At 49.0% G+C, this 9839-nt stretch overlaps 1 long non-coding RNA gene across 1 annotated transcript; it reads right to left on the reverse strand.

Annotated features, from left to right (window-relative positions):
* Positions 1-491: 491 nt before the first annotated feature.
* On the reverse strand, positions 492-3822 carry LOC114673000 (uncharacterized). Its single transcript, XR_003723535.2, has 3 exons — positions 3376-3822; positions 2298-2359; positions 492-1573 (listed from the first exon to the last, which is right to left on the reverse strand). It is a non-coding gene; the product is annotated as an uncharacterized LOC114673000 (long non-coding RNA).
* Positions 3823-9839: the final 6017 nt, after the last annotated feature.

Genomic DNA, 9839 nt, shown 5'->3' on the forward strand with positions numbered 1-9839 from the left:
CCCCAAAACACATGCACACACATACACACTCACATATGCACACACATGTACACATAAATACATACATATACAGACTCGCACAGGCACACACACACACCACCACCAGCATCAGCACCATGAAACATCTCTGTGGTCTGACCCCGCCCACTGCCCCCCCTCCACCCCTGGCATCCCAGGGAAGTTGTTCTCTCATGTTTCCAACAGCCTCTAATGAGCCCTCCCAGACATCCAGACAAGTAGTGGTGGAATTAAAAAAGACAAATGAGACACAGACCTCACTCTCAGGAAGCCTAGCAGGGGAGAAGGGTGAGCAAAGTTTACCCTAAACAAGGCCAAATGACACAAAAACCATAACCACCGAAGGCTGGGTGGAGGGGAAGTTTGGGAACGGGCGGTTTCGTGGCAGGGCTGGCATTGGAGCTGGTCTTTGAAAGGTGGGTGGTGTCTTAGTCTCCTAGGGCTGCTGTAAAAAATACCACTGACTCAACGACTTAAACAACAGACATTTATTTTCTCATAGTTCTAGAGGCCAGAAGTCCAAGATCATGAGGTTGGCAGCGTTGTTTCTTCTGAGGCCACTCTCTGTGGCTTGCAGATGGCCACCTTCTTGCTGTGTCCTCACGTGGTTGTCTGGGTCCTGATCTCCTCTTCCTGTTTTTTTCCAAGACAGAGCCTTGCTCCATCGCCCAGGCCGGAGTGCAATGGCGAGATCTTGGCTCACTGCAACCTTTGCCTCCTGGGTTCAAGCAATTCTCCTGCCTCAGCCTCCAGAGTAGCTGGGATTACAGGCCTGCACCACCACGCCCGGCTAATTTTTTGTATTTTTAGTAGAGATGGAGTTTTACCCTGTTGGCCAGGCTGGTCTCGAACCCCTGACCTCACGTGATCTGCCTGCCTCAGCCTCCCAAAGTGCTGGGATTACAGGCATGAGCCACCACACCTGGCCCCAATCTCCTCTTCCTATAAGGATGCCAGTCATATTGGATGAGAACCCACCATTGACTTCATTGAGGTAAAATGAGGTCATATCCATGGGCCCCAATCCAATATGGCTGGTGTTCTTTATCTCCTGATATAGCCTTATCTCCAAATATAGTCACAGTATGAAGTACTAGGGGTTAGGAGTTCAATATATGAATTTGAGTGGGGAGACACAATGAAGCCTGTAACAGATGCGATGTTTTCTTTTCACATTTGTTCCATTACAAAACTACGCACTGTGGCCAGGTGCAGGAGGATTGCTTGAGCCCAGGAATTTGAGACCAGCTTGGGCAACATAGGGCGACCTAGTCTGTACAAAAATTAATACATAAATTAACCAGGCATAGTAGTGCATGCCTGTGGTCCCAGTTAATTGGGAGACTGATGTGGGAGGATTGCGTGAGCAACCCTGAAGGTTGAGGCTACAGTGAGCTGTAATTGTGCCACTGCACTCCAGACTGGACAATAGAGTGAGGCCCTGTCTGTCTCAAAAAATAAAAAATAAAAAAACCCAAAAGTACTCACTGTAAAATGTTGTGAAATGTTGAAAAGCACAAGAGGGAAAATAAGAACCCTTTGGAGATGACCATATCTGTCCATGAAAAAAACATCTTAAAATGGGTTTATACTTATAACACCTATTGTTTTATAAACAGCTATTTTTATATAACAAATATATCATGAACTATTAAATAATCAACCACAACATCACTTTTAATGCCTGCCTCGTGGTCCACGATAAGGGTGTGTTGAATGTGTTTAACCAGTGGAGAGTGGGGTTTTGATTAGCCAAGAGTGGGGTGGAGAAGTAGCAGCCTCATGGGAGGGAACGATATGAGCTCCAAGGGCACGGTAGTTGGTTACACTTCAGCGAGCTGCAGCCAATCAGAACAGTTCTCAGAATAAGATCGATTACACATATAAGAAGATGTAATTTTTTGTGCGTGTCGGGGTTGGTTAGGGAAATAGACTGTGGACGTCAGAGCGCTGCTGCTTCTAAGAAGTCCTGAAGGGTCCCAAGAATGAGCCAGCTCCATGATTTATGTCTGACTAATCAGTCTGAACTAGACCCTACGGGGGCAACTGAAGTCAAAATCTGATTCTGCAGGGTGAGGCTGAACTCGATGAACATAGTTTTATAGTTTTAATTGAGATGCTCGTTTTTAATAAGTGACAGTTAGTGATGAGTGATTATTGCTTTTCCCATTACTCACTTCCCTCACTCCCCTCTTTCCTTCCCCACCCTTCATCCCAGATGAGGAGAAATCATTGGTAAAACAAAACAACGGGAAAGGGACTTAGTGATAAAGACTCACCTTGTTTCACACTGAAGACTGAAGGATCTAAAGGAGAAGTTCAGGTTGGACCAGGAGGGCTTCTAGGGGAGAGAAGAGGCAGAGAGAGCAGGGAGAGAGCACAAGTCCCAGGCTGGAGTGCAGTGGCCCGATCTCAGCTTACTGCAGCCTTGACCTCCTGGGCTCAAGCTATCCTCCCACCTCAGCCTCCCAAGTAGCTGGGAATACAGGCTCTCGCCACCATGCCTAGCTAATCTTTCTTTCTTTCTTTTTTTTTTTTTTTAAGAGATGGGGTCTCACTATTTTGCCCAGGCTGATGTCAAACTCCTGGGCTCAAGTGATCTCCAGACTTCGCCTCCTTAAATGCTGAGATTACAGGCATGAGCCACTGTGCCTGGCCCACTGTGAATTTTGAATGATCCAATAGGTGATTCAATAGGGAAAAAATGTTTATCCCTATTAATTTCAATAACTGAGCCTTTCAAGTTATGTTTATAAAGCCAGCAGAGACTTAGGTTTCATTTGCTCTGTTGTGCAAGTGGAAGAAAAGGCATGTGGCAGTGACTCCTGATTTGATAGAGAAAGCCCACAGAGCAGTTTAGAAATACAGAGATGTCAGCTGCAATGCTACTTCCAAGACAACCATTCCCAAGTGAGAAAACCAGTCAGAATTACAGCTCTCTTTGGGGGTTTCTTATTAGAGGACAAGGCAACTATTTCTAAAGTCTTAGGAGTCTGGGCTGGGTGTGGTGGCTCACACCTGTAATTCCAGCACTTTGGGAGGCTGAGGCAGGAGGGTCACTTGAGGCCAGGAGTTTGAGACCAGCCTGAGCAACATGGTGAGACCCCCATGTCTACAAAAAAATTAAAAAGAAAATAGCCAGGCATGGTGGTGCTTGCCTGTAATACTAAGTACTCAGGAGGCTGAGGCAGGAGGATCACTTGAGCCCAAGAGTTGGAGGCTGCAGTAAGCTATGATTGCCAGTGCACTCCAGCCTGGGCAACAGAGTGAGATCCTAACTCTAACTAACTAACTAACTAACTAACTAACTAGTTAACTAACTAGGAGAAATGAAAAATAGAGTCTTAGGAGCCTTACCGGATCCCTTTTGTTGAACGAATGAGTCCAGGAGTCTGGGGACGGATTTATTCTACCCAAGATCGACTGGGAACAGTGATGACTATTCACACGAGTCCGCTTGGTGCCCTGAAGAGCAAGATTTCATATCTGATTCTTTGAACTGGCTTTTTAATGTAGAGTGGCAGCTGTCTCTCCCCAGCTGCAGGGGAGGGAGCCATCTTGTGCATCTCCTTCCGAGGCACTTGTGTTAATGACGATGGCTTGCATTTGGGAGGCAATTTCATCAGTTGGCATTATAAGGAAAATAACAGGCCTGCCAAGCTCAATTTACTGGCAGAAAAAGAAAAGGAGTGAAGAGGATATTACTTATTAACTATGAAACGCGGACTGCACAGCACAACACTATCTTTTGAATTCCCCATGATTGCAGAATCATAAGGCTTTCTTCTGGTGTGGGAGCATACTGACACCCCTCCTTTGTGCTGTGGTTATGAAAAGGATTATGTAAAGATGATTGCTACTTTCAGGAGCCACCAGCCTCTCAAGTTTAGCGAGGATGCAGGAAAAGGTAATTTAGGAAGGATGCGATTCACTTCAAACCTTTAACAAATCCACGTCATGAAAACCTAATTCAGAGAAGGTCATTTGCTAGAAGGTTTATTATTAAATAAAAAGAAGCAAGTTTTTTTTTTTGTTTTTAAAAAAGATCATTTGCTATAATATCGTTTTGCAACCATTCACCACATGATTACTTAGACAGTTCTTCTCATGCATTTTGTATCTTTTTTTTTTTTTTTTTCAAATTAATGAGTCTTTATTGAGAATGTGCTGGGTGCCTTTCTTTGTGGGAAAACCATATTGGCCAAGTCTCTAAAGCTGACGCACACCCCCTCATTCTGTGCAAGTGAGTTTCTCAGAGCCTTTCAGCACCCGCCTCCAGTGCCTAGTGAGGTAGTCACGCCACCCAGGAAAGTGGGCAATGCTCCTAAGAACAGTGCCCACATTCCAGCAAACTGTTTTCCTGGAGCCTGGCAACCTCCTCTCTAAACGCTTGCAAAAAAACAGGTGTGAGCACTAACAGACTTCTTGCTGAAACCAGGTAGCCAGAGAAGCTAGTGACGCACCTGAGGAGGAAACCGGGGATCAGGACACTCCAAAGGCCCAGTGCTGGCAAGGTGCCCCGGGCGAGGGTGACTGTCAGGACATTTCTGCATCATTCAGTTATGAAAGCTGATTCTATTTAATTCACTTTAATTTAAACAGGAGGGCCAGTTCCACCCAAAGGCAGAAGATGCTGTCAGCAGATGCAGAGTGAGATCTGAGGACCAGGAAGCAAAAGTAGCACCTCTTCTGAATCTGCCACTGATGACTGCAATGACCCCATTACCTGCTTCCAGTTACCCTTCATGACTTACTCATCCCTTACCCCTCGGGAAGACACTGTCCAGGGCAGAGTCTGCCAGTCCAAGGCCCTCGGCTCTGGTGACCACATGCTCTGCACTAAAAATCAGCAACACACGATCTGGCAAGTGTGAAGGTCCAAGGTGCTAGGGGGCCAGCATATTTGAAATTGAGATGCCCAAAGGGCAATGAGACCAGGAATTCAGGTTCCTGTTCCCATCGTCCTTTGGGAAAGGCAGTAGTGTGGCTTGGTTGAACTGAGAACAGTCAGGGGACTTGCTGGGAAGGGGAAATCAAGGTGCAGGTTCTCTCAGAAGGAGGCAGGATCACAAGCGGGTCCTGGGGTGGAGAGGGGGAAGGTGTGAGCGGAAACAGCAAGTGTGTGTGACACAGCAGGCACAGTCGGCCTCATTCTCCACTGGATGGAAACTTCCTAAGGCGGGGGGCTTTGTGTTTTGTACCTTGTTGTGTCCCCAGCACCTAGAACAGAGCCTGATGCATTATAGGAGCTCAGTAAATATTTATTGGATGAGTTGTAATATTTATTGTAAATATTAGTAAATATCAGTAAATATTTATTGAGTTGAGTTGGTCTTTCCAGTGAAGTGGTTGCTTCTCTGTGAAGCTCTGTGGGAAACATAAATGGTGGGAGATAGGGTACCTGTCCTTAGGGCTGGCCATATGTGAACCCTATAACCATTTGGTATCCATTCATTCATTCATTTATGGAATATTTGCCCAGCTTCTATTCTGTAATATATTGTATTAGTCACTGGGGTCACAAAGATGAAAGCCAACACATATTACTTCAGGACAGGTGCAGTGGCTCACACCTGTAGTCCCAGCACTTTGGGAGGCTGAGGCAGGAGGATCCCTTGAGGTCAGGAGTTCAAGACCAGCCTGGGTGACATAGTGAGACCCTGTCTCTATAAAAAATTAAAAAATAAATCCAGACAGAGCAGAGTACCTGGAGTCTTAGCTACTTGGGAGGCTGAGGTGGGAGGATCGCTTGAGCTCAAGAGTTGGAGGCTGTAGTGAGCTATGATTGTGCCTCTGCACTCCAGCCTGGGCAACAGAGTGAGACCCTATTGTTAAAAAATTAATTAATTAATTAAAAATATTTCTTTAATACCCATCATGAGCCAGGCTCTGGGGGATACCATGGTGACCAGGCTGGAAACACCTTCTTTGGTAGAAGACACAGACTTCCAAGCCACAGATGGGGGAGCATCAGTCCCTATCTGGAAGTGGAGATGCTGGGAAAGGCTTTGCAGGGGAAGGCACATTTGGGCTGCATCCTGACCGCAGGGCAGGCGTTCGTCAGGCTGGGGAGGTGTGGGGCAGCACCGGAGCAAAGTGTCAGCGTGTGTCATGGCTTGGTTTCCCACAGAGGCCTGCTGGGGCCACCTTTTAGCTACACTCATCACACCTCGTTTTCCTACTTCCCAGACCCTCTGAACGTGTCCTTCTCTCTTACTAGTTGCTCCCAGTTTTGCTCACCCCAGGGCCTTGCACCATGTGTAACACAAAGATTCATTATGATCAATACCAGTTAGTCTAGGAACTGTTCCCAGAGCTCAGCGACATCCCTGATGTGGGTGTGGCTGGGGTCTGCTACGGAACTTTGACTCCCATTTCCTCTCATGAGCTCCTTGGCCTGGCTCCCCTGGGAACTTGTTGTGAGAGGAGGATCACAACAAGGCTGGGCAGGATGAGGGCATCCCTGGGTTCTCTGTGCCGATAAAATACAACACGGCCCCTGCTGCAGGTGAGTGGATGGTGGGCCCATGTGGTTTAGCATAACCCAGAGCCAATGTCCTCCACAGAGCTGCCGATATGGTAGCGCTCACCTTTCACCTGGAGGCGGCCATGCTCCGGGGCACACTTTGACGCACTTTAACAGGGCAGTGTGTTGGTGCATCGGACTAGAGGGCCTTTGAGGTGTCTTCCAACTGCACACTTCATTCTGATCCAGTGATTCTTTCTGGCCTTGAGCTGGGAACATCAGAACCCAGTCCTGTGGTGGCTGCCAGAAGATACTGTTAAAATGCAACTAGAAGAATGTTGTTTTGGTTCTTTCACACATCAGCTGCTAATCTTTGTAGGATTTTCCCCTTCCCAGGGTTAAGAGAGAGAAGAGGAAGTGAAAACAGGAGGGGAGAATTTTCTTAAAGCACCTCTTGCCTTGCAGACAACAACCAAAAACCCCCTAGGGTTTGAACAGCGCTGTGTACTTTTTTTCTGTAGCTTGTTCCCATCCACAGCCTGCCTCATTTGGTTCTCAGAGCTCCCCCAGGTGGGAGCAGAATTCTGAGCTGCCCCAGTTCCACTCTTATTTGCAGACAGGGGGCGTTCCTGGGGCTGGAGGGAAGGGCTGAGGACTGGCTCTGCTGGCAGAAGCAGGTATTTTGCAGAGTCATTCTGGTGAGGCACTGGGGGTTGCTGAGTTTCTTCAGGAAAACTGGGCAGTGGCTCCTCTACACCTGGTGGAGAAAGGTCTGTGTGAACAGGGATCAAGCTGACTGTCCTCTGGGTGGAGCCCTTCGGCCATGGAAGGCGGAGGAGCTGGCCTTCCCAGCACTGATTCAGCATCCGCTGATCTCTGCCAACCACAGGACTCTCCTGGCTGGCGGAGATCTCCCACTCCAAGGCCCATACCCTCGCAGTTGAGAGCTCCCAACTGCAGTGTCCACTGCCAAGACAGGGGTGTCTTCCCCAGAGTCCAGTAGGCACGTTTCCAGCTTTTCTTGTTGAACAGATTTCGTTGACAACTCTAAATATGCAACTGGTCGGTGGGAAGCAGGGAGAATCTGGAGGCAAATGAGATGGAGCCCTTGTTCTCCAAGAGGTGGCAGCTCTCCTGATGCAGACAGACATGGACACAAACACGGTGTGAGCATAGAATGGAAGGGTGGTGGGGAGGGGAGGAGAGGGAGCACTAGACGGGACCAAGGTAGCCTCACCGTTGCACGTTGGAGCCCTGATGCCCAGCGTCAGGGCAGAGTCTCCCAGAGCAGAGTCTCCCGGTCCAGGGCCCCCTGCTCTGGTGACCTCATGCTCTGCACTAAAAATCAGCAACACACAACTGGGCAAGTGTGAAGGTCCAAGGCGCCAGAGGACCAGTGTATTTGAAATAGAGATGGTCCCGGGAATTCAGGTCCCTGTTCCCATTGCCCTTTGGGAAAGGTGGTGGTGTGGCTTAGCTGAACTGAGAACAGAAAGGGGACTTCCTGGAAAGGGGAGATTAGGTGGTCCTCTCCTGCCTCCTGGGAGTTTTGGCTGGGGATTGGGAAACTGGGACTGGAGGAGCAGCCGGGGATCAGGGATGGCAGGAGAGAAGGGGCAGTCTTCACTTTGTTTGGCAGAGATCAAGCACAGGGCCATTTGGCATGTCAGCAGGGCTGAAAATGAGCCGTTGTAGGACCTGGGTATACAGGGCTCCTCTCCCCATCATGCACTCCAAGGCCCATTCTTATGCCTCTCAGACAAGTGTGGTGAGTGGATCCTAGATTCAGTCTGGGCTGCGGATCAGAGCCCTGAGTGTCTCGCAGCCTGCACCGGCCAGCCCCTCCTGTCCTTCTGGCTGATCTCTGCTCCTTCCCATCTCTGCCCTGGACTTTCCCCACAGAGCCTTCGCTCCCTCATACAATCCCTTTCTCTCCACTTCCACTGCCCTCACCCGGCTGCTCAGAAGCTGTGTTTCCATGAGGCCTTGCCTTAGGAGTGCCTGTCTTCCCTCTCTGAGCTGCCCTGGTTCGGGGGCCATGCATATGACACCTGCCAGAGGGTTTTGGTTCATTTCTTTCATCTGTCTCCAAGGTTCTAACTCCTTGGGGCTGAACCCAGGTCTCCTTCACCTCTGAGTTTCCCTCATCACTTGGCTCTTCATTAAGCCATCAGTAAGTACTGCATGAACACAAGGAAAAGCTTTATCACTGGATCTCAGAGGATGGCCTCGGTCTCCCATCTTCTTTTCTGGAGAAGAGGCTGCTTTCCAGGAATAGGCCGGGGAGAGAGCTGGAAGGAGCGTCCATAGCAGATTCCTCCCAGGAGTCTGGAAGAGCTGAAATCTCGTCAGGATCAGGACTGTGGGCTCAGGGGCACCCAGCCAGGGCACCTGGGAATGACAGACCAGTTTGCTGGTTGAAGCAGGAGAAAGGGGGTAGAAATCTTGGTAATTTCTGGCAGTGTGAAAATCTGCCCAGTCTACCAGCTTGGGACAGGGTTGGTTTTCAGGGCGAGGCCAGAAGAAATTCTACACAGATGTATCCCAGCTCCTTCTTTCTGGGGGTATAGAGTAGGGTGAGCCATACAGAGTGAAGGGATGGGACCACCTCCAAGAGCAGCCACCTCTGACCCAAGAACCATGTTTCCAAATAGAGTTGATTTAACAACCATTCACATTTCCTACAAGTTAATATCTACTTCCTCAATCAAGGCCCAGCCATCCCTGGGGAGAAGCCTTAGGTGCTGGGGTGGGCCCTGGGTGGGGAACTTCATGTGTTGTCATTTTAACTGACATCTGTAGAGGTTTGAAACTGGACAAACAGGAAGTGTCCTGTCTTTAACACTTGCACAATCTCAAGCCTTTTGTGAAATATCCAGGAGTCGGGGTCGCAGGGGCCGGTGGTGTGAGGTGCTGGGAGGTAGCCCTGGACCCGTCTCTGACCCCGAGAGAGCTGGGCCCTCTGCAGCTGAGAACCTGCCCCCGCAGCCGCTTTCCCTCCTTAGCTGTGGTGCACAACCTGTGCTGTGAGGCACTGCTGCTTGCCTGGCACTGCTGTTGAATCAGTCCCCATCTCTTCATTTTGATGGCAGCCTGGGTTTGTTATCCTTCAAAGATCGTCTCTTGGAAGGACACCAGCCTCTGATTACGTTTCCCAGCCTGCCTGGAGGCAGCTCAGCTAATCCGGCTCGATTTGGGTGGTGGAGTCCCTTCTGGCCTCGAGATCTGACGCCACCTCTGGCACCAGTAGGGTGGGAAGATGGACAAAATAATTACGCCCCATGAGCTGAAAGGAGAATTAAAATTAATTCCCTTGTGCGGCCTTTTCTTTTTTTTTCTTTTTTCTTTTCCTCTT

Source organism: Macaca mulatta, chromosome 16 (assembly GCF_049350105.2).
Source record: "Macaca mulatta isolate MMU2019108-1 chromosome 16, T2T-MMU8v2.0, whole genome shotgun sequence".
Lineage (NCBI taxonomy): Eukaryota > Metazoa > Chordata > Mammalia > Primates > Cercopithecidae > Macaca > Macaca mulatta.